The 27,974-nt window shown below is 48.3% G+C and overlaps 1 protein-coding gene and 1 pseudogene across 5 annotated transcripts in view; one reads left to right on the forward strand and one right to left on the reverse strand.

Annotated features, from left to right (window-relative positions):
* The window catches only part of TTC28 (tetratricopeptide repeat domain 28), a 585,613-nt gene that overhangs the window by 401,784 nt on the left and 155,855 nt on the right, over nt 1-27,974 (reverse strand). The window lies entirely within an intron of this gene.
* LOC149520732 (uncharacterized) lies at nt 14,923-16,134 on the forward strand (annotated as a pseudogene).

Below are 27,974 nucleotides of genomic sequence, written 5' to 3' on the forward strand. Positions count from 1 at the left end.
GGGAGCAGCCCACAGATGGTGACGACCTCAGGGTGAGTGAACTGCTGTCGGAGAGTCAGAGTGTTGCAGTTGGAATTGCCCCGCTGACTCAGTGGCTACAGTGGGGCCCTGGGCTGGGGTCCAGTGGAGTGGGAGGGCCTGGACCCCCCTTCCAGAGAGAGATAAATCTTTCCCCTATCTACTGCCCTTTAAATAGACCTCATTGAGAAATGTGGGAACTATTGAACTGTGTGGCCCTGCCCAAAGGGGCAAGGTTATATAGACTGTGACTAGGTCCCATGATCACTATTGAACTGTGCTTCCCTGTCAATAGAGGGCAGTTATAGACTTTAACTACTAGGTCACCTTGGGTATGTCTACACTACCACCCTAGTTCAAACTAGGGTGGTAATGTAGGCAACCGGAGTTGCAAATGATGCCCGGGATTTGAATTTCCCGGGCTTCATTTGCATCTTGCCGGGCGCTGCCATTTTTAAATGTCCGCTAGTGCGGACTCCGTGCCGCGCGGCTACACGCGGCATGGACTAGGTAGTTCGGACTAGGCTTCCTATTCCGAACTACCGTTACTCCGAAATGAGGAGAAACGGTAGTTCGGAATAGGAAGCCTACTCCGAACTACCTAGTCCGTGCCGCGTGTAGTTGCGCGGCACAGAGTCCGCACTAGTGGACATTTAAAAATGGCGGCGCCTGGCGGGATGCAAATGAAGCCCGGGAAATTCAAATCCCAGGCTTCATTTGCAACTCCGGTTGCCTACATTACCACCCTAGTTCGAACTAGCGTGGTAGTGTAGACATACCCCTTGAGACTACTGAATTGTGCTGCCTTGCCAATAGGATTCCTCCAAGAGGACAAGAGGGATGGAGTAGACAGACTTTGGGGGCATGAAATTAAGAGACACCAGCTAGGGAGAAAAAGGGGCATCCACAAGTGTGACAGACCTGAGGCAGACCCTCCCTGCCCCCAGACAAGGTCCTCACCTCCGCTGTGTGACATTGAATAACACATTATTGTCTTTTGTGTGGATAATTGTAGCAGGAAATTGGTGTTTTACTGCATTCTAGTGGCCACCTCCTAAGAAGTTCCAAGTGACTAGGAAGTCAAGAGTAGTTTTCCAGGTGCTCTACCTCTCGGGATGTAGCCCTATGGGGTTTCTTTTAGCTAAAAAAGCTTTTTTAAATGATCCAAACATGTTTTACATAATCTTAGGTTTTTTCTTCTCTCTCTATGGTCCTCTTCTTTCTTTTCACTGTTTGGAGCTGAGAATGATTAAATAACATGATGTAGCACAGCCATAGAATGGAGATGCCATTCTAACCCAAAATTAAGTGTAACCTCAGATGCCAGCTCCTATTCACAGCAGATATGGGTGACACACAAATGTGACACATACAGTTACCCTGCAACCTGCTTACACACCAAGGATCCAGAAATTAAGCTTGATAGGTGCACAGCCAGACTTACAGAAGTGGATATTTCTTCTGTATGGAAGAACTACAAACTAAATACTAAACAACCTTATCCAGGCAAACGATTGTACAAGGTCATTTTCTCAGTCCCATGACAAGGAAAACCTGGTGCTACATAAAAAGAGTTAAGTTGCTGAAAAACAACCTGAAATATAATTTAAAATCTTTTCTATTGTGGAATAACCTCTTTTGCAAGAAATGTCTGATTATGTCCAGGAAACCAATTGAGACTGCCTTACAAGAAAATGTTTTCTACTATTAGAAATATACAAAACTGTCAAGAACACCTGGACACAATATTAAGAACCCAAATTAGGAAGTACAGTAACTCCTCATTTAACACGTGCCCACTTAACACGTTTTAGCAATAGCATGATTTTTTTTAGAGAACGTTTTTTGAATTACACGACCGTCCCCGGAATAACATGATTTTCCCAGCCTGCCTGTCGCCGGCAGCTGCCCGGGGCTTCCCTCGCCTCCCTGCAAAGCCGCAGAGGGTTCATCGCTCGCCATGCTGTTCCCCAGAGACCCCCCTGCCTGACACAGTGCGGGTCCTGGCAGACCCGCCACAGGGGCATACTTCCAACCCAATTCCCTTCCCCTCTCCTCCCCTTGTCTTCCCCAGAGCCAAACACCTCCCCTCCCTGCTGTAACCCAGTCCCCTTTCTCCCCCAACCTTATGTCCTGGTCACAACAGATACCACCGCTTGAAACGCAACCCCCACCTTTTCCATTATTTTCAATGGGAAAATTGACCCCGCATAACACGTTTTCACTTAACACAATCATTTTCTGAAACATATCTATAGTGTTAAATGAGGAATTACTGCATATGCAAATTCTTATACCCATGCATAACATTTAATTAGTTCTTATTGAAAATTCATCAAAACAAAAAAGAGCAAAATCTTTAGGACTAGGAGATTTACCCGGCGTTGCTTGGGTCCTTATCTCAAATAAGTTTTGTTTTTCTTCATTTAAATAATTATTCTGGGATTGGGCTGGGGATGAAGGATTCAGTGTGTAGGCTGCCCCAGGGTGAGAGGACTATCCCAGCCCTCCCTCACTGCAGCAGTTTGGGGCCAGGTGAGAAGCACTTCTCCATGGCCACTGCAGCTGTAACAGGCACAGCCAGGGGAGAGGGTGCATGTGCCCTGGCTGGGAGACAGACAGACACACAGACAGAGGTACAATCAGACAAGCTCTCTCAAATATATAGTAGCTAGCTGTCCCTTTCTCCACTCCTGCCCCCTCACGGCACAATGAGGTTTTAGCTGTTCCAGTCCCTTCTCTGGCCTCTTGCTGCCCTCTGTGGTCATTCTGCAGTATAACTCCCTCCTACCAGACTCATCCCTTTACATTTTATGAGAAACAATCAAATTTCAAGCACATCCCATTGTCTTGGCACAACCAAACCCTGCTTTAAGCTATGGTAAGAGGAAGCTGGATACCAAATTTGGTGGTCCTAGCTCTTACTATTTAGGAGGAGTTCTTGAACAAACGGACTCACAGATGGACTAACAGAAAAAGAAGACCACAATGATGACTAAGTGCTTTCATATTCCACTGTGGCTGAGGTAGCAGGGTTTTCCCCAGCAGTTAAATTGGCCAGGGAAAATAATTTTTTTTGGACAATGAGGAAGGGAATTTAATTTTACTGGACACCATATCAGCTGGAATTTGTAGGAGGGGTGGAGGAAGAAGAAGCAATTAATGAGGATGAAATGAAAATTTCATTCTATCAGAATATTAATTAATTTAGTATAATGTCATGAATTTAAGAATTCTTTACCTCAGTTATTACTTAATATAATCCCAATATAATCCAGGACATGATTTCTTTTGAATTTCATACCACTATGAAACACTTTTTTAAAAAGTGTTTTGGATTATATGCACTAGTTAACATGAAGCTTGCTTTGAAATACAGTGTTTATTTTCTGTATCAACTATATCTTTGCCTGAGGGGATGCAGAAGGTACTTTAATTAAGAGTAAGATTAATCAAATGGTTTGCTTTTCCCAACTCACTCCTTTTCTCTCTCCTCTCCCTTCCCTCCAAACCTTAATTGAAGACCAGAAAATCTGAGTGCTATAGATTATACTCCTCTGAATGTTTGTCTATTGACAAATGTGTTGCTTAATTAATAAAACACCATCAATATAAAAACAACAAGGAACTTCAAAGGTTCCTAACAGTTTGAATCCAACAGCCAGCTAGAGGAATCCGCATCATTTTAAAGTGAGTATGTAGCTTAGCCCAGATGTAATAATAAGTATACTTGATTCTCTCCTTTCTGATTATTATAAATTACATTTTATATGATTTAGGTAAAATTACATAAAAAAGAAAAATCATTTTGTTACAAACTCAAACACTCAAAAGTTAGAACATTCCAGATCTAAATTCATGTAATAAACTGTTACTCACTTTTCATAACTGTTGTTCTTCAAGATGTGGTGTTCATGTCCATTCCAATCAGGTGCGCGTGCACACGCATGCACAGAAACAGGAAGATTTTTGCCTAGGAGCATCTGTCAGGTCAGCCTGGGTGCCGCCTGCAGTGACACTGTTATGGTTCCTAGTATATAGCCCTGCTGACCCACCATTACTCTGACAGAGGGAATAGAGGGTGGGTACTGGAATGGACATGAACAATATATCTCAAAGAACAATAGTTATGAAAGGTAAGTACCGTATATACATTCATTAACCCATTTTTTTTTATAAGCTGGTCCCCCTCTCTCCCAAGGTAAAAATGGAAAGAACCTATGACTGTTTCATAAGAAGGCCCTATATTTCAGGGGTTGGCAAACTCCGCTTCCCAGTTGTCAGAGTAAGCTGCTGGTACACCGGGATGTTTTGGTTACTTGAAGCTTCTGCAGGCATGGAGCCCTGCAGCTTCTAGTGTCTGCAGTTCACCATTCCCACCCTATGGGAGCAGCAGGAAGTGGCGGACAGCACTTCCCTTGGCCTGCACTACTTCCCACAGCTCCCAGTGGCTGGGAACAGCAAACTTCACCCACTGGGAGCTGAGCGCTGGGAGCCTGTGGATGCTCCAGATACACAAAATGTCACAGCACACTTGTGACTTAGCCTGATGGGCTGGGAGCCAAAGTTTGCAGACCCCAATGTGCAATGAAGATCTCCACTCTCTGATTCACATTTTTATGAAAAAAATTCAGCTTACGAATATATACGGTATATACAGTAACCATTTTTCCTTCTTCAAGTGCTTATTCATGTGCATTCCAATCATGTGGCTCACAAGCTAAAGCTTTAGGAGATGCACCGGCTAATAGGAGCACAACCCTACAAAAGGCTGCCTCATCTCTGGCCTGCTGGGTGATTATGTAATGTGCTGCAAACGGGTGACTAGATGACCCCAGTAATGCGCTGCAAACATGTGACTAGATGACCCCATTACCACCCTGCCTGTCTCCTGAGTTGGAACTTGTGAGAGAAATGCTGTGGATAAAGCCCGCACCCTGGCAGAAAATGCCATAATTGCCAGTGTGAGGCCTTGTGCAAGACTGTAACGTTCACAGATCCAGGAGACTATCCAAGAAGAGATCCACCATGATGACACAGGCTGGATAGAAATAACAGCTACAAATAACTGGACTGATGTTCTAAATGGCCAATATAAAAGGCTAACGTGCTGCGTACATCCAGAGTATAGAGTTTCTGTTTCGACTCCCAGAATGCACTTAGGATAAAACACTGGGAGGAATATGGATGTGGAACTGAGGAACCACTTTAAGGAGGGAAGCAGGGTTTGTTCTTAAATATCCTTAAAGAATATGGTATATTCTGATTTTAGAGCCCTGAGCTCTGACACCTTCCTGGCTGGGGTTATAGTCACTAGGAAAGCCACCTTATAAGAAAGGTAAAGCCGGGAGCATGTGGCTAGCGGTTCAAATGGAGAATCTGTCAGTCTTGATAGAACTAGGCTAAGGTAGGGATGTAAACAAGTAGTCAACTAGTGGAATACCCAACAAGCCTAGGGTTATCTGGTAGTCAAGTCAACAATTCGCATTTCCCCCCTTGGTGCCTCTGTACCAGAGGCAGCAAGGGGGTGGAGCAGGAGTCGGTACTGAGGGGAGCCAGTTTAAAAGCCAGTTCCTCCCAACACCATCTCCTTGGTGTTGCCTGCTCCCTTCCCTCCCCCTTCCCACTGTTTCCTCTTATAGAGGCAGCAACAGAGGGCAGAAGGGGGAGCAGGGGTGCAAGCTCACTGTGGGCAGAGGCTGCTCTGACAATAGTCCCTGTCCGCAGGGGATCCCACCACCCCATTGGGAACCACACACACACACACACACACACACACACACACACACACCCTACTATGAAGCAGCATTTCTCTGCAGTGCCCAAGCTGGCCACAGGCAGAGTTTGCTCTGGCAGCAACCCCTGTCCATGGGGGTCCCAGGTCCCCACTGGAACACCCTGCAGACAGGTGCAACTGCTGCAAATCAACCCTGGGCAATGACCAGCCCCAGTCTGCCACAGACTGGGAAATGTTCCACCTTTGGAAGAGTACGTTGGCAATGTCTGGGTGAAGATATCACTTGCAACTGTGGAAAAACAGTCTGCCCTCTCGTTCTGGGCCCCAGGAAAGTATGATGCTTGCAGGTGGACTGAATGTTCTACACAGAAGTCTCATAGGAGGAGCGCTTCTCTGCACAAGGGAGAAGAGCATACATCAGAGCACCATTTTAGATTTTGTTTGGGGAGAGGGTGATATGATATTTTCTGTCTTATTATCTATTCCTTTTCTAGTGATTCCAATAGTCTGTTAGTTTTTTTGTTTTCACACTGCCTCTGCACATTGAGTAGATGTTTTCAGGAAGCTATCCACAGTGCTTCCAATATCTCTTTCTTGAGTGGTAACAGCTATTTTAGACCCCATCATTTTTGTATGTATAGCTGGAATTTTATTTTTCCATGTGCATTACTTTGCATTTCTCAACCTTCAATTCTATCTGCCCTTCTGCTGCCCAATCACGCAGTTTTGTGAGATTCCTTTGTAACTCTGGACTTAACTATTTTGAGTAATTCTGTAGTATCTGAAAATTTTTCTACCTCCCTGTTTACCCCTTTTTCAAGAACATTTTTAAGTGTGACAGTACTGGTCCAAATGAAAATCCCAACAGCACAACATTCGTTCCTAGTATTGGGCTATGTTTCCATGATGATCTAACGATCCTTCAATTACTTGAATAACTAGTCTTTTGGTATTCTTAATCACCTGCCTCCCTTTTTTTAGAACAAACTTGCTGCCCCAAAGGTAAAGGTGCAAGCAGCTCAAACTCTGTTGCATTTAAGAACTGCCTCTGGAGCCAGGGCGTCCAGCTTCAAGCCGTATGAAATCCAAGGGTTCAAACCTTAGGAGGGGTCTACTGCCTACTGCCCCTAGAGCTCCCCCCCACCACAATGGCAGCATAGGCATGCATCCCCTGGTTTGTTGATATACAACACTGTCATTGTATTGTCTATCATCACCATCATCATAAATACGCATTAGGAATGTTAGGAAGCATGTAATTTGGTAATTGTGTGGCCGACAAAATTTTTGTCAGCTACACGATTAACCGATAAGCGGCTCTGCATTTAAAAGAGCTTGTGAGCTGGTGCACAAGCACCCTCTCTCAGTCATATACCTCAGCAGCAGAAAACATCTGCTTCCAACAAGATGGGGTTCTTTCTCAATTTCTGTAGTCAAGAAATCTAATATTAAATAATTAAGATATCTTTTATGTATGCCTTTATACATATAGCATTATGTGCATCTTATGATGAGTGGCTTTTGCATCCACTCTGAACAGACTCAGAAAACCCAAGAATGCTGCCTTCTTACTATAAAAAGGGTATGTCTCCACAGGAGCTGCACCTGTATATGACCTATACAGACCAGTGAAATCAGAGCTAGTATTTCCCAACAGCAGCATAGACACAGCTACACAGGAGGCAGGATGAGGCAGCTGATCTAAGTGGGTAGTAAGACTTCAGAGGGGCTAGACACCTGGGCTACGTCTAGACTACATCCCTTTTTCGGAAAAGGGATGTAAATTAGACATATCGCAATTGCTAATGAAGCGGGGATTTAAATCTCCCGTACTTCATTAGCATAAAAATGGCTGCTGCTTTTTTTCGGCATGGAGCTTTATTGGAGAAAAGCGCCAGTCTAGACGCTGATCTTTCGAAAAATAAAGCCTTTTCTGAAAGATCCCTTATCCCTCTTGAAATAAGGGATCTTTCGGAAAAGCTTTATTTTTCGAAAGATCAGCGTCTAGACTGGCGCTTTTCTCCGACAAAGCTCCATGCTGAAAAAAAGCGGCAGCCATTTTTATGCTAATGAAGCAGGGGAGATTTAAATCCCCGCTTCATTAGCAATTGCGATACGTCTAATTTACATCCCTTTTCCGAAAAAGGGATGTAGTCTAGACGTAGCCCTGGCGTATAATCCTATCCTACCATCTGTGCAGCCCCAGCTAGACGGCTGTTTTTAGCGTACTAGCTCAATCAGCATTAGCTCAGTTATTTCTTCCCAAGCTCCACCTCCCACTCCAATGTAGACATACCTTGAGTTTCAGGAGACAAACTTCTCAAAGAATCCTGATGCCACCAAATGACCTGGGTTCACCTACTGAACAAGCTAGACTGAAACATGAATAGGGTCTCTATGTATCTGATAGGTAACACAGACTTATCCTCAATATATCTGTAAAGGGCTCACCCTCTCTCGGGTACCTCCTTTTGACTGATAATGTCTCCAAAAGCTCTTCTACTCCAGCTGACTCTGGGAATGGAGGTATCCCAGATGACTTTTCTTCTCAGTTGCCTGGGACCAGGCTTCTTTCCTACCCCCTTTTATAGCTACGGGTTGGAGGGACCCAAGCCCATCCACTCCTCTGGGTCCCAGTCCTATGACCTGTAAAATAGCAACTGTCCGGTAAGTGTCCTCACTTATACTTCTATTTGCTCCCTGGGCCATTTCCCCAAGAAGTTGCCCTGTCCACTCCTCTCTTCAGTGCTCTGAGATAAAATCCTCAAAGCACCTTGTCCAGGTTTCTGCAATTTGCCGTAGTCCACCACGGGTGATTTTCAGCCAGCAGACCTAGGGTTCACCCAGGTCTGCAATCCAGCCCACATTTGGAGCTGTCCTAGGTACCACTACCTTCCCACAGTCCCTGGGTCTGCCTGGCTTGAGCTCCAGAGAGGAACTGCCAGACCCTCGCCCAACAGCTTCTTTATAACAGCTTCCTGGGCCCTGATTGGCTGCAGCTGAAGCAGCCACTCTAGCTTGCCTGAAGGACCTCTCTTATGCTCCTTCCCTGGGTGCAGGTGTAGCAAGGCCACCAGCCTCCAGCAGAGAGCTTCAGGCCTAGTTCACCCTGCTACAATATTCCATGCTCAAGGAATCAACAAGCCCACTGATTAACTGGTAACCTAAACAAGAAAAGGGTGATATAACTGCATCAGGTTAATGATTTCTGCCACTGATCCTTTTACTGATATATAAAGTGGTTTATACATCCTTAAAATCCTGATTAATCCCACTGCCATCCCTGTTTCCCCCCTTCCCATGTCTGATCCCATTCAGTAAACTTGAAATACACTTGAGTCAATTCTTCTTGTTGCGTCCAGTGGTGATTTTAAATTTCCCTACATACAAATAGCATAGCATGTGATTGCTAGTAATCCTATTCTTCTTGAGCTGATATGTAGCTGGATTAATAGCTTAGCAAGAACCGTCTTCTGGGAACAAGTGGTGATTTAAAAAAAGACTTTCTATAAAAATTTGTTTCATATTTGAATATGAAACAAGACCAAGCAGCAAAGCAAACAGCTGGTCTACATTTAAAGAGAGGTGATATTGTTGTGGAAATAATAATAAATACATTCAAATAAAATGTGAACAGCAGCCCAGTTCCAATGTTATTTCAGTGTTGTGGATGTTGCTACCTTTTCCTAAAAAGAATTTGAAAAAAATATATATACACAGGGCTCGACAAATTATGGAAAACCCTATCGCCAGACAAAAAAGGGAGTCGCCACCCTCCCCCCCCAAGTGTTTTTTTAATGGCATAAATTCCTAATAAGAATAAGAACAGTAATTACTAATAAGTTCTTAATAAATATCACCCAAGTTATTAATAAATATCTTATAAACTTCTACCTTTTCTCTCTGCTGCCATGTCTCCTCCTCTTGCTCCATCAGCTCCCCTGGTGCCTGCTGCCCCCCAACCCCTCACCCTCCTCTGCTGTCCTGACTCCTGCCTTTCTCTCTGCCCTCAGCCTTCCCGAGACCTGCCCCCCTCCACCAGCCCTTCTCTCCCCCGTGCCCACTCCTCCAGTAGCCCCACTCTGATCAACTGAGCTACCCCTCCTCATCCCCTCTTCTAACACCTCCCTCTACACACCTGCCCTGGCTCTCTCCTCTGAGGCTGGTCCCTCCCCTGCAGGCGTCTGCCCTTCTGCTTCAATCCTCTGGCACCTGCACCCTCCTGGTGCCTTTCCCTTACCTCACTTCCTCTGCCCCCTTTGCACTCTTTTTCCCTGATGCCCACCCTCTCAGCACCCTCTGCCCCCGTTCCTCTCATGCCCCTGTGCCCTCACATGTACCTTGCTCCATTCCCACCTTCCTTATGCCCACCCCTTCTTTCAAGCCTTCTCCCAGCACCTCCCCCTCCTCCCTCTAGCCCCCAGTGCCCTTACCCTCTCCCCTCCCAGCATCACCCTGTTCCCACTCCCACTGACACCTCCCCTCCTGCCCTTTTGCTCATTGTCTGCACTTGGCTCCCTGGCATTTGTCTCTCCTGCACCCATTGCTTGGTGCCTTCCCCTTTCTTCTTCTGATCTCTTCCCCTTCCCTCCCCTCCCCTCCCCTCCCGACAGCCCAGCCCAGCCGCTTCCCCTCCCCCAGGGCCAAGCAAAACATTCCCCCCTTTTTTGTTGTCTTTTACATGTCTGCATTTTGCAATGGTTTTTGTTTGTTTGTTTTCATTTTTGTCCCAGCATTTTAGCCCTATAAATAGCAAATAACATTTTCATTCATTTTTGTCCATAAAGGTAAAGTTGCTTCAAGTGAACTCACCCTTTCACTCGCTGCTGGGTCACAGCAGCCTTTTCCTTTCCCTATCCAGCTCCTCCCTATGGACAAGCACCCCTCACTCCCAACCCACAAAGGAAAAAGGGTGCATGGACAGCACAGAGCCAGAGGGGTGCAGAGAACAGTGCGGGGGGAGACAGGGGTGGCATGGGGAACAGGAGGCACAGAGGCAGAAGGACGCAGGGATCAGGGGAGCAGTGTGTGGGGCACGGTGGAGGCATGGGGAATGGTATGCGGGGAATGGGAGGGGCAGAGGGATCGGGGTCTAGGGGCAGTGCAGGGAACGGGCAGCAGAGCTGGGGAGGTAGCAGGGATCGGGGGAGCTAGGTGCGGGGTGCAAAGGCGGCACAGAGCCACAGGGAGAGCAGGGGATCCGGGGTGCAGGGGCAGCATGGTGAATGGGCAGCAGGAGCCAGATGGGGTGCGGGGCGGGCGCAGCGAGCTGGGTGGTCTGCAGGGAGCGGTCTCTTGCCAGCAAGGGGCTGGGGCTGTGGCAGGACTGGAGCCGGTGGGGGGAGGCAGGGCATGGCTCCGCAGTGTGCCGCAGACAGCTGCCGGGGACACGCTGCCAGAGCCGAGCTGCTGTGGCCCTTTAAAATCAGCAGGGCCATGTCACGCGAGCATCCTGGCGACTGCCAGCACTCCGCCTCTTCGTGCTGCAGCTGCACGCAGGCAACCCGGCGCCGAGAATCACTGCAGTTCCCCCTCCCTGGCAGCACACTGCTCCTCCGCTGGCTAGCGGACTGGATGGGGCTGCACCGCTGTAGCCAGACATGAACCCCATCTTGTCCGCCCCCCCCCCCCCCAGAGAGCAAGAGAAAGGCAGTCAGCCTTTGATGCCCTGGGAACGCAGGTGTGCTGCCTGTCCCTGACTCTACCATAAACAGAAACCAGACAGTAAATGGGCTAGCTGACAACTCGGGACCTCTCGCCGTCCTAATGGCTAGTACCAGTAATTGACACGCCTGCACTGTCCCAGGAGAGGAATCTTCGCCCATCACACACTAGTGGTGCCCATTGTCTGCATTTTCCCAGGTGTGAATTATGCTTTGCACCCTTCGTGGGAAACTTGGTGTTCAAAGCCATTTTTCCTAATTGACTACTTGAGACCAGGAAGAAGCCTATGTGACCCAAGGGGTATAAAGAGGGGTTTAGTAGCCCACCCCATTTGAGCTCCAATCATCTATTCCTGGCAGGTATTGATTGTCTCCCGAGGTCTGTGGGATGCCCAGCCTCGTCCTACTTCTTCCCAAGGGATTGAGAGAAAGACGCTGGCCACGCCAAGTCTGGAACGCAGGGGTGAGAATATATACCTGCTAGGTGTCTATTTTGCATGCATTTAATAAGAGCTCAGAGAACCAAAAGAGTTTCATGGTACCTGTAAGTGACTTCTTAGTGTACTTTATGTCCTGTTCTTTGTAATGGCTGTGTTATCTGTAACACAGTAGTAGCATTTAACAGCTAAGTTTACCCTGTTACAGTTGCTGTAACAGAACCAAGCACAATTTAAAAGAACTTCAGCCGGTCATAAGGGACAGGTATAGGAAGAGCTTGGGCGTTTGGATTGTGTCACTCCCAGGTGACAGATCCGTTGGGGCATCTCTCAGTCTTCCCTAGACTGCCCACTGCGAAGGGGTCCTGTATCCTAGCAGCTAAAATCTGAGGTGTAATAAGCTCTTCCTATAAACTTGGGGCGTCTGAGAGCCTGTTGGCTGCCCTCTGTGACGGGACCCTGGTCCTAGCAGTAAAGTCACAGACGTTAAACTCTTTTTCAGGGAGCCCTCCAGCCTCCTAGGCTGCCCACTGCGACGAGACCTTGCGTCTCAGCAGCTGAAGACTTGGGTGTAACACACACGCACACACTGCCCTGACCATCGGCTGACAGCCACCCGCAGTGCGGGCTTCGGCCAGCCCGTTACAACGGCCCACCGGGCCAGTTCACCCCTGCACTCGCCAGCTGGCAAAATCTACTCGCCACGGGCGAGCGTATTTGTCGAGCCATGTATATACACATACACACATTCATTCTGTCTCTTTCTCTCTCTCTCAATGTACATTCCAGATACATTTGAAAATGGCAGGAAGACATTTAGTTACAAATTCACAGATTAATAAATTAAAATAATGAGCCATATTACTGGCATGTAATTCTGCATGCAATAGTAACCTATCTTGAGGAGAAAAAAAAAATCAAAGGAAAAGAAAGAAAACTGAATACATCACTAAAGGACAGGAGAATGCAGCCTGTAGAATTCTTCAGCTTGCCAGAAAAAGACACAGGCCACTGTACAAAAACAAGTGAAACTACAAAACAGAGGAAAATTGCTTTTACTTCTCTGCATTTCAGAAACAGAGGAAGTTGAAAAAAGGAACCTACTGAGGAAGAAAAACTAAGTGGGATAGTGAAAGGATAACAAAGGGAGAATAATCACAGATACCGAGGGAAGACAAACTGCATTAATTAATTTCCTCCAAGAAATGCGACTAGATGCACAGTGAGATGAATAGTCTCATTTGCCAAGAGCCCCAAGTGGCGAAGTCAAACAAATCATTCTGCAATTCTTCATTAGTGCTTCATTAAATTTAACCATTTAGAGGATGGGTAGGAAAATATATCAAATAGTACTACATTCAGAATCATAAAGAATCTGCTTTCCAGGTTTACTTTTTGATGTGACCCTCTAAAGTAAACTATCAGACAGTAAGCAGGGAGGAGCCCAAATGGAAATTTTACAAAAGTCTGGAGCAGAGACCCATCAATATGCAAAGTCCACGTATCTTATGATTCTATAGTCATTAATACTTTATCTTGTTATAGATAGGAGTATAACTATATTCTAAACAATAACCTTAGATTAGAACCATAGAAATAAGAGATCAGAGAAACATATTAAAGCACCAAGTTTATTTCCTTGGGGATAGCTCAGGATTGATCCCTATTGCTCACTCACTATAGTTTTGTCTGATCAAATTTATATGTCTCGAAGAATGGGGACTCCGTTACGATAACTGATCCTATAAATTTATTCTAACCATAAGTTCAATTGTAACAAGTAAATGAAAGTTCATAAGATGTTACAGTAACTTGTAACACTAAATGGTGATGGAAAGGCGGTCAATAATTGACGTTATAAGCAAGTGCAACAGAGCAAGACATAGGCTATATTAGTCCGTCCCCCCCAAAAAAGGCCATGTTGATATAACTCAAGGGCTGTGTTGAAAGCCGGCATGATAAAAACAGGCAATGTGGATCCAGAAACAAAAGAACCCCAGCCAGCCTATAACACTCCTTGATACAGGATGTAATCCACAAAGAGATCCTCTGTATGGAGACCAGCTGCCCCTGCAGCCTCTCAATTGCTAGAAAGAGCTGTGGGGACTTACAGAAAGGCTTTGTTCTTTCCAAATAAAAGGCTAGAGCTCTCCTAACATCTATAGTGTGTAACGCCTGCTCCTTACCCATAGCATGGACCTTGGGATAAAAAACTGAAAGGAAAATCTCTTGGACACATGAAAATGAGACACTACCTTTGGAAGGAAGGCAGGGTGGGGATGCAATCTGAGATAATCTTTGAAGAAAATCATATACGGGGGGTCCGAGGTGAGGGCCCTCAGCTCAGACACACACCTGGCTGACATAGCCACCAGGAAAGACACCTTCCAAGAAAAATGCAGCAATGTGTTTTTGCCAGGGGCTCGAAGGGAGGTGCCATAAGTTTGGACAGGACCAGGTTGAGGTCCCATTGGGGGACAGGCTGACAAACATGCAGTTAAAGCCTGTCCAACCTTTTCAGAAACCTGTGCAACTTCCACACAGCTGGACTTTACTAAAATAAGACAGGAGATCTACATTACACACTTAACTTCTATACAGTAAGCTGTCTAAAATCCTACCTGCCACATGGGTCCACAACAGTAGTACCCCTAACTCACCCAGCAATATTGTCACTCTATCCAACTACACACTCAGCCCAGCAGAGGAGTCTGTCATATCTTGGGGACTCTCTTTTTGCACCCCCACCCCCAAACATGATACAGTTCTGTGGTGATCTAGAAGCCTACTTTCGCCATCTCCGACTCAAAGAATACTTTCAACACAACTGAACAGTGCACTGACACACATATACGCTCCCGCTGACAGCACAAGAAGAACTACTCCACATGGACTCCTCCTGAGGGTCGAAATGACAGTCTGGACCTATGCACAGAATGCTTCTACTGATGGGCACAGGCAGAAATTGTGGGAAAACAGCATCGCTTGCCTCATAACCTCAGTTGTGCAGAATGCAATGCCATCCACAGCCTCAGAAGCAACTCTGACATTATAATCAAAGAGGCTGATAAAAGAAGTGCTGTTGTCATCATGAATAGGTCTGGCTACCAAAAGAAGGCTGCCAGACAACTCTCCAATACCACATTTTACAGGCCACTTTCCTTAGATCCCACTGAGGAGTACGTTAAGAAACTGTACCATCTGCTCAGGACACTCCCTACACAAGCACAGGAACAAATCAACACAAACACACCCTTAGAGCCCCAACTGGGGTTATTCTCTCTACTACCCAAGATCCACAAACCTGGAAATCCTAGACGCCCCATCATCTCGGGCATTGGCACTCTCACTGAAGGACCGTCTGGATTTGTGGATTCTCTACTCAGACCCTATGCCACCAGCACTCCTAGCTATCTCCGTGGCACCACTGATTTCCTGAGAAAACTACAATGCATTGTTGATCTTCCAGAAAACACCATCCTAGCCATCATGGATGTAGAGGCTCTCTACACAAACATCCCACACATAAATGGAATACAAGCTGTCAGGAACAGTATCCCTCATGATGCCACAGCACAACTGGTGGCTGAGCTCTGTGACTTTATCCTCATACACAAGTATTATACCTCCAAACCAGTAGCACCGCCATGGACACCCGCATGGACCCACAATATGCCAACATTTTCATGGCTGACCTGGAACAACACTTCCTCAGCTCTTGTCCACTAACACCCCTTCTCTATTTATGCTACACTGATGACATCTTCATCATCTGGACGCATGGGAAGGAGACTCTGGAAGAATTCCACCACGATTTCAACAGCTTCCACCCCACCATCAACCTCAACCTGGACCAGTCTACACAAGAGATCCACTTCCTGGACACCACAGTGCAAATAAGTGACAGTTACATAAACACCACCCTATACCGAAAACCTACCGACTGCAATGCCTTCCTTCATCCCTCCAGCTTCCATCCTGAACACACCACACTTTCCATTGTCTACAGCCAAGCACTAAGATACAACAACATTTGCTCCAACCCCTCAGACAGAGACCAACACCTACAAGATCTCCACCAAGCATTCTTGAAACTATGATACCCGCACGAGGAAGTGAGGAAACAGATTACCAGAGCCAGACATGTACCCAGAAGCCTCCTACTACAAGACAAACCCAAGAAAGAAACCAACAGAACGCCACTGGCCATCACCTACAGTCTTCAGCTAAAACCTCTCCAAAAAATCATCAGTGATTTACAACCCATCCTGGACACTGATCCCTCACTTTCACAGGCCTTGGGAGGCAGGCCAGTCTGTGCCCACAGTCAACCCGCCAACCTGAAGCAAATTCTCTCCAGAAACTATACACTGCAGCACAGTAACTCTAACTCAGGAACCAATCCCTGCAACAAACCTCGGTGCCAACTCTGCCCATATATCTACACCAGTGACACCACCACAGGACCTAACCAGATCAGCCACACCATCACTGGTTCATTCACCTGCACATCTACCAATGTAATATATGCCATCACATGCCAACAATGCCCCTCTGCTATATACGTCGGTCAAACTGGACAGTCCCTATGTAAAAGAATAAACCAACACAAATCAGATATTAGGAATGGCAATATACAAAAACCTGTAGGAGAACACTTCAATCTCCCTGGACACACAGTAGCAGATTTAGAGGTAGCCATCCTGCAGCAAAAAAACTTCAAGACCAGACTTCAAAGAGAAACTGCTGCAGAGCTACAATTCATCTGCAAATTTGACGCCATCATTTTAGGATTAAACAAAGTCTGTGAATGGCTAGCCAACTACAAAAGCAGTTTCTCCTCTCTTAGTATTCACACCTCCAGATCAGCTGCTAGAAGTGGGCCTCACCCTCCTTGACTGAATTAACCTTGTTATCTCTAGCCTTATTCTGGCCTGCCTCTGGAAATTTCCACTACATGCATCTGACAAAGTGGGTCTTAGCCCATGAAAGCTTTTGCTCCAATAGGAACTGTTACTCACCCTGTGCAGTAACATCTGTTCTTCGAGATGTGTGTCCCTGTGGGTACTCCACTACAAGTGTCGGGTTTGTCCTGGTGCTGCAATTTGGAGACTTTTGCCAGCAGTAGCCCTTGGTGGACTGCACATGTGCAGAAGCCGCCCTGCGCCATTTGCACCCTTTCTGCATGATGCAGTCCATTGCGCCAGTTCCTCCTAGCCAGAACATCTGAAAGATACAAACGTAAGAGTTCTGAAGCAGGAAGGAGGACAGGCTGTGGAGCACCCACGGGGACACACATCTAGAAGAACAGATGTTACTGCACAGGGTGAGTAACAGTTTCTTCTTCTTTGAGTAATGTCTCCATGGGTGCTCCACTACAGGCGAGTATGAAGCAGTAACCCAATGCTCATGTTGTGCTTCGGAATCATCTGCACACGGAAGAAAGCACTGCTTGAGCCACTGCTGCATCCGCAGCCCTGATACAATCAAGGACATAATGTCTAGCAAAAGTAGACGTGGACGACCAGGTCACAGCGCGGTATATGTCGTGCAAAAGAATGTCCTTTAGGAAAGCCGTCGAAGTGGCCATATTCCTGGCCACATGTGCTCTTAGTTTACAGGGCAGCGGCTTGTTTTGAAGAGTGTAACAGCAAATGATGCAATTCATGATATGCAATGAGATGCGCTGTGACGATAGTTGTTGGCCTTTGGAGTGGGTCACAACGGACAGCAACAGGCGCTGTGACTTTCAGAAGGGACATGTCCTGTCCAAAGAAAAGGCAAGCGCTCTCCTAATGTCCAGGATGTGTAAACGTGCATCCTCAGGAATGGAATGTGGTTTAGGATAAAAGGTAGGAAAAACTATGGGTTCATTGATGTGGAATGATGACTTGACCTTTGGCAGGAAAGCTGGGTGACATCGTAATGTCACACCCTGCTGAGTAAACAATGTATATGGAGGATCGGCTGAAAGCGCTGCCAGCTCACTAACTTGACTGGCCAATGTAATGGCCAGGAGAAAGGACAAAGAAATGGCCAGGAGAGAGTCTGTAGATCACAAGTTGCTAGTGGCTCAAATGGTGGGTGGGTAAGAGTGCAAAGTACAAGGGTTAGGTCCCATGGCTCTGGGACAGGTTTGCGCAGGGGGTAGAGGTTGGTAATTCCTTTCACGAATCTCTTAGAGAGTGGGTGCTCAAACACTGAAGTGACATCTATGGGAGGATGAAAGGCCAAAATCACAGCTAATTGCACTTTTAGCGAAGCAACTGCCAAATTCTGTGAACGTAAGTGAAGAATGTAGTCCAGAATGTGTTGGATGGGTACCAGCGAAGGATCCATATCCTGTGAGTGACACAAGGCCTGGAAGCAACACCATTTATAATGTAAGACTTCTGAATAGTTTGACGCCTGCTTTGTACTAACACGTCTCTGACTGAGAGCAGGCTAATTCTGGCCCCTGGAGCCAGTCAGGAGCCACACTGTTAGATGCAGTAGGTTGATGCTCGGATGCAGGAGGGTGCCATGTTGCTACAAGAGTTGCGCAATTGCAGAAGTCGTCGAGGCTGGGATAAAAACATCCAAATGACTTGCGGTAGCCAAGTTTGACGAGGCCAGAAGGGTGCCACCAATATCACCGTTGCGCCATCCGCCACTATCTTCCCTATCACCCATTTTATCAGGGGGATTGGTGGGAAGGCGTATAGCAGGCAGTACGTTCCCCAGAGGAAGGCATCTCCCTTCGATTTGGTGCCTATGCCAGCCCTCGAGTAGTAAAGGCGGCACTTCTTGTTGCGTCAAGTCACAAACAGATCTATGTCCAGGTAGCCCCATATCTGGAAAAGACTACTTCGTCGAGCAGTTCCCATTCGTGTTGCAAGCAGAAGGTTCTGCTCAAAGCATCGGCAATGGTATTGCTCTTGCCGGGAAGATAAATCACTGTGAGCGTAACCCCATGCCGAATTGCCCAATTCCAGAGGCGTATGGACTCTGCACATAAGGATCTGGATCTGGCACCCCATTGCCGATTGATATAGTAGACAGTGCAGATATTGTCGGTAAGGATTTGTACCATGGTCCCTCACAACTCATGGATGAAGTGTTGGCAGGCATTGAAGACTGCCCAGAGCTCCAGAAAGTTTATACAGAATAGGGATTCGTGATGTGACCACAACCCCTGAACCTGGTGATGCCGCCGCATAGGTGCTCCCCAGCTGATGAGAGATGATTCCGTGGTGATGTAAACAGATGGGGCCTAAGCATAAAAGGGGACACCTGCCAGTGTACTGTTCGGGTCAAGCCACCATGTGAGGGAGTCCCTCAAGCAAGTGGGAATAGATGTAAGTTTGCGGGTATTGTTGATGCCTGGTTTGTAGATCACGAGGAGCCAATGTTGAAGGCATCACATGTGTAGCCGCACATGAGGAAGGACATACATCGCTGCCACCATGTGCCCTAGCAACTTCAGGCACGTAAGTATAGAGACTGTGGGAGCGGTGAGCAGAACGTTCACTAAGTCTTGAATGGTCTGAGATCGGTTGATCAGTAGGTATGCAGTAGCAGTCGTGGAGTCCAGTTTCGCTCCAATGAACTCGATGGACTGGGATGGAATCAGGGAAGACTTTGGTAGGTTGATGATGAGGCCGAGGGCCTCCAACGTGTCTCTGGTAGTAGTATCCGCGGCTTGTGCCTCATATGCTGTGGGGGCTCTTATCAACCAGTCGTCGAAGTACAGAAAAATCGTGATACCAGAACGTTGGAGGTAGGCGGCTACGACCACCAAGGTCTTTGAAAGTACCCTTGGGGCTGCCGAAAGCCCGAAAGGGAGCACTGCGTTTTGATAGCAGTCGTTACCTAGGGTGAAACATAGGAATCTCCTGTGGGCTGGGTGAACAGAAACAGGAAAATTGGGTAGAGTAATTGGCCATTCTCAGGATGGCTGAAGCAGATGAATAGAACTTCCTCCTGAGCAGGTCCAGACGTTTTGCGTCCTTGTCGGAAGCTGTGTTCTTCGATTGTGCAGCCTTTGACTTCAGTTGAGCTGTGTTCATCGTCTGGTGAAAAAGAGGAGAGGTCCGTTGGAGAGTTGATCGGCTGCTGCTCCGTGGTAGAGGACTGACCGTTATCACCATGACAGGTGAACGTAGGTGGAGCATCGCCCGGGGGTGCCGGAGGAGGCTGTGCCGGAGGAATAATTTCCAGGGTCGGCAGCTGCGGTATGACTGAGGGCATTCTGGTGATGAAGGAGATGAACACCTTGTGGAAGAACATGGGCAGCTGCGGTAATGCGAGGTGATTCGGCGATGATGTTGGCCATGGGGTAAGTACACCAGAGAGTATGAACTAGCACTCCTGTGCCGACAGTAATGTGAACAAGAAGGCGATAACGGAGATCATGAGCGTAGTGAGTAGCGTGAAGGGGACCTCAAGTAATATGAGCAATGATAACATGGAGGTGTGAGGGATCGCCTCGGAGATCTCCGGTACCGCCGTGAAGGTAAGCGTTGATAAAAGTCCCGCCTCTCGTGACGAGGTGAGGGTGAAGGTCCCGGTGAAAAAACAGCCCTACCCAGACTGGGAAAGGGTGTGCACACACGGCGTGTTTTCCTCTGGGCTTTAGTTGGTACTTTAGTAGCAGGTGGGGGGGGGGCATGAGAAGCGGGCTGCTCAGTACCGAAATGACAGAGGTGGACTCAGATAGATCCCTTGGCAGGGATGATGATCTGGGTGCCAAGGTCAGCAATGGCAGATTGTTGGGTTTCAGGTACTGGTCCCGACTGAACCGCTGGTACTGGGTGCATTGTCAGTGCCGGCTGTCCATGCAAACTTGGTGCTGGCCCGTGATGTATGTGTTTCGGTGCTGGCTCTCCACACACGTGCCACGGAACCAATTCACGGGGAATTGTATGCGCACGGGGTGGTCTCGGCACCGGCTCGTGCATGGTCGTAGTTGGCCAGGGAGTATGACGCTCTGGCACAGCCCTCAGTGCCGGCTCAAGTCTCGGCACTGTAGAAGGTGCCGCATCAGGCTCCGGTGCCATCTGCACACTCGGTGCCGTTGCCACCGGTGCAGATTCGGGGCGTGCTGCTGTGCAAGCTGCCAGTGCCACTGTTGACAACAGTGTGGGGCTAGGCACTGATGTACTACGGCCCTCTTGACTTTTTCCTGCCATGCCTTTGCAGGAGCCCTGATGAGCTCGGTGCATCCCCTGCACATACGCTCCTAGATGGAGCGGAGCTTTTCCCTTTACGGGACTTACATGGCACTGGGGCCTCCGGTTGCTGTTCTGCTGATGAGGGTTGAAGCACCTTATTGAAGAGCAACATCGTCAGGCACATTTCCCTGTCACATCTGGCCCTAGCGGTCAACTTTGAACAGTGGCCACACTTCTGTGGTATATGGCCCTTTCCCAGGCAGCAGACACACCGGGAGTGGCCATAGGAAGCTGGCATAACGTCGCTACATGACGCGCATTTTTTGAAGCCCGAAGAGCTGGGCATGATTTAAGATCTTTTAAGTTCTTTAGAAAAATCTGACAGGCCGGGTCAGAATGGGCCTGCAGGCCAATGGTAAACTAAAAAAAAAAAGAAGTTTTTCGTTCAAACAATTACACTAACTAACTACACTAACTATTATTACGAGGAAGGGGGTTAACTGGGAGTAACAAATTCTTCAAATTCTCCTCAGGCAAGAAGGAGCGTGTTTCAACTCCATCTGTGGCTGTCGACGGTTAGGAGGAACTGGCGCAATGGACCACGCGACGCAGAAAGGGCGTGAACGGCACGAGGCAGCTTCTGCGCATGTGCGGTCCACCGGGGGCTACTCCTGGCAAAACTCTCCGGATTGCAGCACTGGGACAAGCCTGACACCTGTAGTGGAGCACCCACAGGGACACTACTCAAAGAAGAACATCTGTTAGTCTATAAGGTGCTACAGGACTCCTTGTCACTTTTGCAGATCCAAACTAACATGGCTACTCCTCTGATACTGTGCACCATGGTATCCGCAAAAAGGGTCTTGCCCTGGGAGCCCAAGTGGAAAGTGGAGATGGCCACCAGGTGCACCCTGACTGAGGAAGAGGATAATCCCTGTAGCCAAAGACCCAAGAGATAATCCAAGACCAACAGGGTCTGGAACACCCTGGGTGATATCCCCTTCTGGGCATCCCAGATAGAGAAGTGCTTCCACTTGGCCAGGTAAGTGGCCTTAGTAGAAGGTTTTCTACTCCCAAGCAAGACCTCTTGCACCCGTTCCGATCACTGCAGCGCTGCTGCTGTCAGCCATGGAGCTTCCATGCCATTAGGTGCAGGGATCGCAGGTTTGGATGGTGAAACCTGCTGAAGTCCTGTGTGATGAGGTCCAGGTCCAATGAGAGGATGATCACCTCTCGCAGGACAGGCTCAGGAGAGACATGAACTAATGTTGCCTGGGCCATACCGGCACAATGAGGATCAGGGACACCCTGAATTCCCGAACCCGCAAGAGCACCTTGTGGACCAGTGGGAAAGGTAGGAATGCATAGAGTAGACCCTCGGGCCGGGGATTATGAGCCATCTACTTGTGGAATACCTGGAGGACCACGTTCCCTCTGAGGCCACTCGTGATTACAAAGGACCTGCTCAGCTGATCCGCCAGTGTTCTGGGACCCTGGGAGACAGGAGGCAACAAGGTGAATATCCGTTCTGATGTATAGAGCTGAAGGGCTTCCCAACACAGGGGAGGGGAGTGGACCCCGCCCTGCCTGTTGATATAGGCAACTGCCGACGTGTTGTTGGTGAGCATAAGGACTTGTTAGCCCCTGAGACAAGGGAGCAAAATCGTATAGGCAAGGCGGACTGTCCACAGCTCCTTGGTATTGATATGCAGGGAGAGGTCCCTTGACCACATGCCTTGAGTCCGCATGTCTCCAAGATGAGCCCCTGAACCAGTGTCAGATGCGTCCGTCATAACTGGAGGGTCGATAGAGATTTGGAAAATGGGACGCCAGCACAGACCACCTCATCTTGGGACCACCAGTCCAAAAAGCACAGGACATCAGGTGAAACTGTCACCACTCTGTCCCAAGAGTGCAGGGATGGATTGTGCACCTGCACAAGCCACATCTGTAATGGGTGCATGCAGAGCTTGGTGAGTTGAATGACACAGGTGCATGTTGCCATCAGCCCCAGGAGGCACATGCAAGACCTGGCTGAGGTCATCAGAAACTCCCATATGCCCTGGAAGGCAGCCTTGAGCACCAGGAAGCAAGATCTGGGAAGAGAGACTTTGGCCAACACTGAGTCCAGGTGGGCCCACACAACCTCTATGACCTGTGTGGGAACAAGGGTTGACTTTGGCCACATTCAGGAGCATACCTAGCTCACAAAAAAGGTCTTGCACTAGGGAGATGTGGGCTAGCAGCCAATCCAGTGAAGAACCTTGAAGGAGCCAGTTGTCCAGGTAGGGATACACCTGGACACCCCGTTTTCTCAGTGAGGCAGCCACAATGGCCATACACTTCGTGAACACTCAAGGGGCTGTAGAAAGGCCAAAAAGGAGGGCTCTAAACTGGAAGCGGTTCTGGTCCACTGTAAAGCGGAGGAACCGCTTGTGGTGCAGTACAGTGGAAATGTGGAAGTAGGCATCTTGTAGATTGAAGGCCACGTACCAGTCTCTGTGATGTAGGGAGGGAATGATGGACGCCAGAATAACGATCTTGAATTTGGCCTTGGTGAGTAAGGCATTGACTTCCTTGAGGTCTAGGACAGGCCAAAACCCTCCCTTGGCCTTGGGAACCAGGCAGTACCGGGAGTAGAAACCCTTGCCCAGGAAACCACTTCAGCCACACCAGGGTTAAGAGCTGCTGGACCTGCTCCTGGAGGAGATGCTTGTGAAAGGGGTCCCTGAAGAGGGACGGGGCAGAGGGGTGGGAGGGAGGAGTTGAAAGAAAGGGGATGGCATATCCCCCTTCTACCATTTCCAGGACCCAATGGTCTTAGTTAATGGATTACCAGGCCTGGCAGAAAGATGTAAGTGGTCCCTGAATAGGAAAGGTGGGGCTGGTAAGCTGTCCTTAAGCATACCCTCAAACCCTTGACACGGCCCTTGGAGCTTGGTGGAGGGACTCAGGCCATGGTCCAGGGCTGGGTGGGATCAACGTCTGCCATTCCTCCCATTACCATTCCTCCCTCTGTGGCAGAAGAAATTGGGGCGAGCGCCCTGCTGAGAGGGCCTGGCATGTTCCTGCCTAAGAAGGAACGCTACTGATTAACTGTGGTAAGAATTCCCAGGGACTTTAAAGTAGCCCAGGTGTCCTTAAGACCATGCAAGCATTTCTCAGTCTCTTCAGAGAAGAGGGATGAAACCTCAAACAGAAGGTCTTGAATAGTGGTCTGGAGCTCAGAGGACACAACAGAAACCTGCAGCCAAGAGCTGTGATGCAAAACAAGCTCTGTGGCCACAGTATGGGCGGGTGCATCAGCTGCGTCCAGGGCAGCCTGGAGGACAGCCCATGAGACCACCCTGCCCTTTTCCACTAGGGCTCCCAACTCAGGCCGAGATTACCCATGGATCAGCTCAGCAAACTTGCCCATGTTTGCCTAGGTATTATATGTACAGGAACTCAGCAGAACCTGCTGGTTCACTTTGCAAAGTTGAAGACCCCCAGACACATAGGCCTTTCTGCCCAAAAGCTCCATTTTCTTGGCATTCCTGATCTTGAGGGGGTGGTACCTGACAGGCCCTGCCTCTCCCTCTGATTCACTGCTTGGCCAACCAGGGACCCCGGAAGTAAATGGGAAAAAAGATGATCATTCCCCTCCTGTGGAATAAATACTGCCGCTCAAACCACTTGTCTGTCAGTGGGATAGAGGCCGGGGTCTGCCAGCGTGTCTTTGTGATCTTGGTCATACTCTTATTAATCAGCAGGGCCACTCTGTTAGGGGTGTTAGTCTGCAGGGTCGACCGTAGGGTCTGAATCCTCTGACACCCTCTCTACCTGGACTCCCAAACTCTGAGCCAGTCGACGAAGGAGTTCTTGATGGGACCTCGAGTCCATGGATGGCATGGAAGGGAGAGAGCCATGAAGCTCCTCAACAGGTGAGGAGGATGAGAACCCCTTCTTGCTCACTGCCTCAGATTATGAGCTTGCAAGTGGTCTTGTAAGATCACAGATGAGGCCACAGTAACAGGCTGGGTGATGGGAGCCCCCTTTCCTGGCAATGCTCCAGGGACACCTGGACCATTGGGAGGGACTGACCCAACATTGGGGAGTGGGTCAGTGGGGTTTCTGAGGGGGGGGCGCCCTCAGCTTCAAGAAGACCAACTCTGGTCTGGATGGGTCTACCCAGGGCTCTGATGGTTGGCCCCGGGAGTCCAAAAAGGTCTCTGGGTCAGGGTCTGCACTTGAGGTGGTCAGTACTACTGTAATGTCAGAACCCGCGTAGGCTGGGGCGACTGCTGCTGCTGGCGGTAGTGCACCAAGGCTCTATGGTGCCACGAACAATGGCCAGAGTAGGACCAGTGTCTGGACTGAGACTGATCCCGCCTTATAATCCGTTCAATACTCCGAGGTCGACCACAGCAGTGCTTTGGCAGTAGCAGTTGGTGACCTCCCTGATGTAGGGTACCAAGTAATCGACTCTGGTTTCACCCGGTGCCAACGAGAAGGCGGAGGAATGGTAGGTGATGATGCCAATGAGCCTGAAGGAGAAGGGCCAGTGGATGCAGGACCTAATGTTGCAGCCGATTCCACCGGTGTTGGTGTCAAATCCAATGTCAGTGCCAGTGTCAGTCAGTGCCCAGGAAGGGGTGGGGACTGTGGCCAGTGCTGAGGGTGGAGACAGTGCCGCATCCGGGACCGGGGTGGAAGTTACCAGCAGGGCGATGGGGCCTTCTAGCATCTGGGACTGGAGCTCTGGGTACTGAGGCCACAGGGTGGTGCTGTCTAGATCCTCGCTCCCTGGCCGGATCCGGTGCTAGGGTCGGGGAAGAGGTCAACTCAATCAACTCTCTTGCCACCTCAAAGGTATCTGGAGTGAAGGGCTCCAGAAAAATCCATGCCAGGCTGGCGTCTCAATGCGGACTAGAGTGGTGTCGATCTGACCGCAATGGTCCTGGTGTTGTGTCCACTGGTGCCACATGCCCCACTTGAGAGTGCATGGAGGGCAAATGCCTCAAGTGAGACCTGCCTCTGCTAGGTCGTCTTCTTCTGAGGCATCGGGAACACACACGAGTAGCTAAGTGCTTCATGCGCCGACGCCAGTGCACTCTGGGTTTCCAGTGCCAGATCGGGTGCCAGCCCTGGACGTAAGGCTGCCTCCATCAAGATAACCTTCAAGCAAGACTCCCTTTCTCACTTGGTATGCGGCTTGAAAGCCTTGCAGATCTTACAGGATTCGGACAGGCACTTAAAGCAAGCTGCATGAGAGTCCCTGCAGAGTATAGGCTTCTGGCACTTCTCACAGGACTTGAAGGTGTGGGGCCCAGGCATGCCCTGCCGGGCACACACGGGATGGGAAGTGAGTCCTGCGCCTGGGTACTTAAGAAAAAAAAAAAGACATTTGAAGAGCAAGAGCAAAGGAGTGTTCCAATGACAGTCAAAGAGCGGTAAGAAGGAACCCAGGAGGTGGAGGGCCAGCAGGGGTATATAGCAATATAGCAGCGCCACTCCACGGGGTTCCCCTGCTGGTACTGCCCCAACAACATGTGCACGCACCTAAATGGACATCAGCAATCACTCTAAGAAGGACTAATTTTAGTGCTAGTTAGGATTTTCGTTTTAGACCAGAATGTTAAAAATTACCGATCTCTGGGTAGCTAGCACAAGTGGCACTCACTGTGGCTACTTCCGTATTGTAAGATTAAAATTCATTCTATTATTGAATCAAAATAAAATCTTCCATGTCTTATACTATTGTTGTGTTTCTTAATGAAGAACTCAGCTAGACAGAAAAGTCTCAGAGAAGCCATGACAAATATGACACAAATACCACAAATGGATCCCAGAGATCTGGTCCCTATAATCTGGAGATAAAAATGGGATAGTCTCACTAACACTTGATGAAGGGTGCTTCAAATAAACCAGGAACAGACAAAGCTTTCGCAGAGGAAAAGTTCTCTTTAGCAGAGTTTCTCTTAAATTGTCCTGTTCACATAAGCTGCGAATGGAAACTTTTACTACTATGATGCAATAGTAACAGATTTGTTTGCTTCTTCACCAACAGCAGATCATAAGCAGGTGGATATTTCTATATCTCACAAACAATGCAAAAAAATGCAGTTATTTCCTTTCTGCTATTACGGGTTCATTCATTTCCAATAAACACAAAATCACAGAACTGGATGAAAACAAGAATTTATCAGAGAACCAACTCACATGGTACCAAGTAGGGATGTTAAATTTAGTTTAATCAACTAGTCGATGGATTTTCCATCAACTAGTTGATAAAAATGAGGGAGACATAGCAAGGAGCTAACCCACTGTGGCTCTGCCTTTTAAATGTATTAAGAACCTTTTAAAAGGCTGGTGTGGAGTGGGGGCACCCTGCACAAGCTGGGAATCAGCTGTCTCAGCTTGTGCCAGGGCCCTCCTGCTACACTTTAGCCTTTTAAATGAGCCGTTGGCTCTTAATATATTTAAAAAGCAGAGGCACAGCGTCTGGGACGGGGCATGAGCCGGGAGTCAGCTGATTCCTGGCTTGTGCCCAGTCCCTGCTACACTCCTGTGGAGACAATGCTGGAAGGAACCCATTTTTAAGCCAGCTCCCATTTTTAAGCCAACACCAGCTCCCCCACTTGCATTAAGGGGGGGTGGAAGCAACTAGTCAAGGGACTTGTCAACTAGTTGCTTACATCCTTAGTACCAAGAAATGGAGCAGCAAAGAATCCACAGAGCGATCTTCCTTTTACTTGCATCACTGCTGCTCTGTCACTGAAGCAGCCATTTCAATTCTTACCGAGTTTGTGTTCTCTTTGTTGATTAGTAGGAATGTTAGATATGTAACTGAATTGTTGTATAACCACATGAATTCTTAGCAGTTACATTACTATTCAATAGTCCCCGGGGGAGGAGTCGGAAGCCAATTTGCTCTTGGCCCCACTCCCAGGGAGCTTCCTGCCATCCAGTGCTTCTGCCTCAGTAT

This window comes from Pelodiscus sinensis, chromosome Z (assembly GCF_052426305.1).
Source record: "Pelodiscus sinensis isolate ZL-2025 chromosome Z, ASM5242630v1, whole genome shotgun sequence".
Lineage (NCBI taxonomy): Eukaryota > Metazoa > Chordata > Testudines > Trionychidae > Pelodiscus > Pelodiscus sinensis.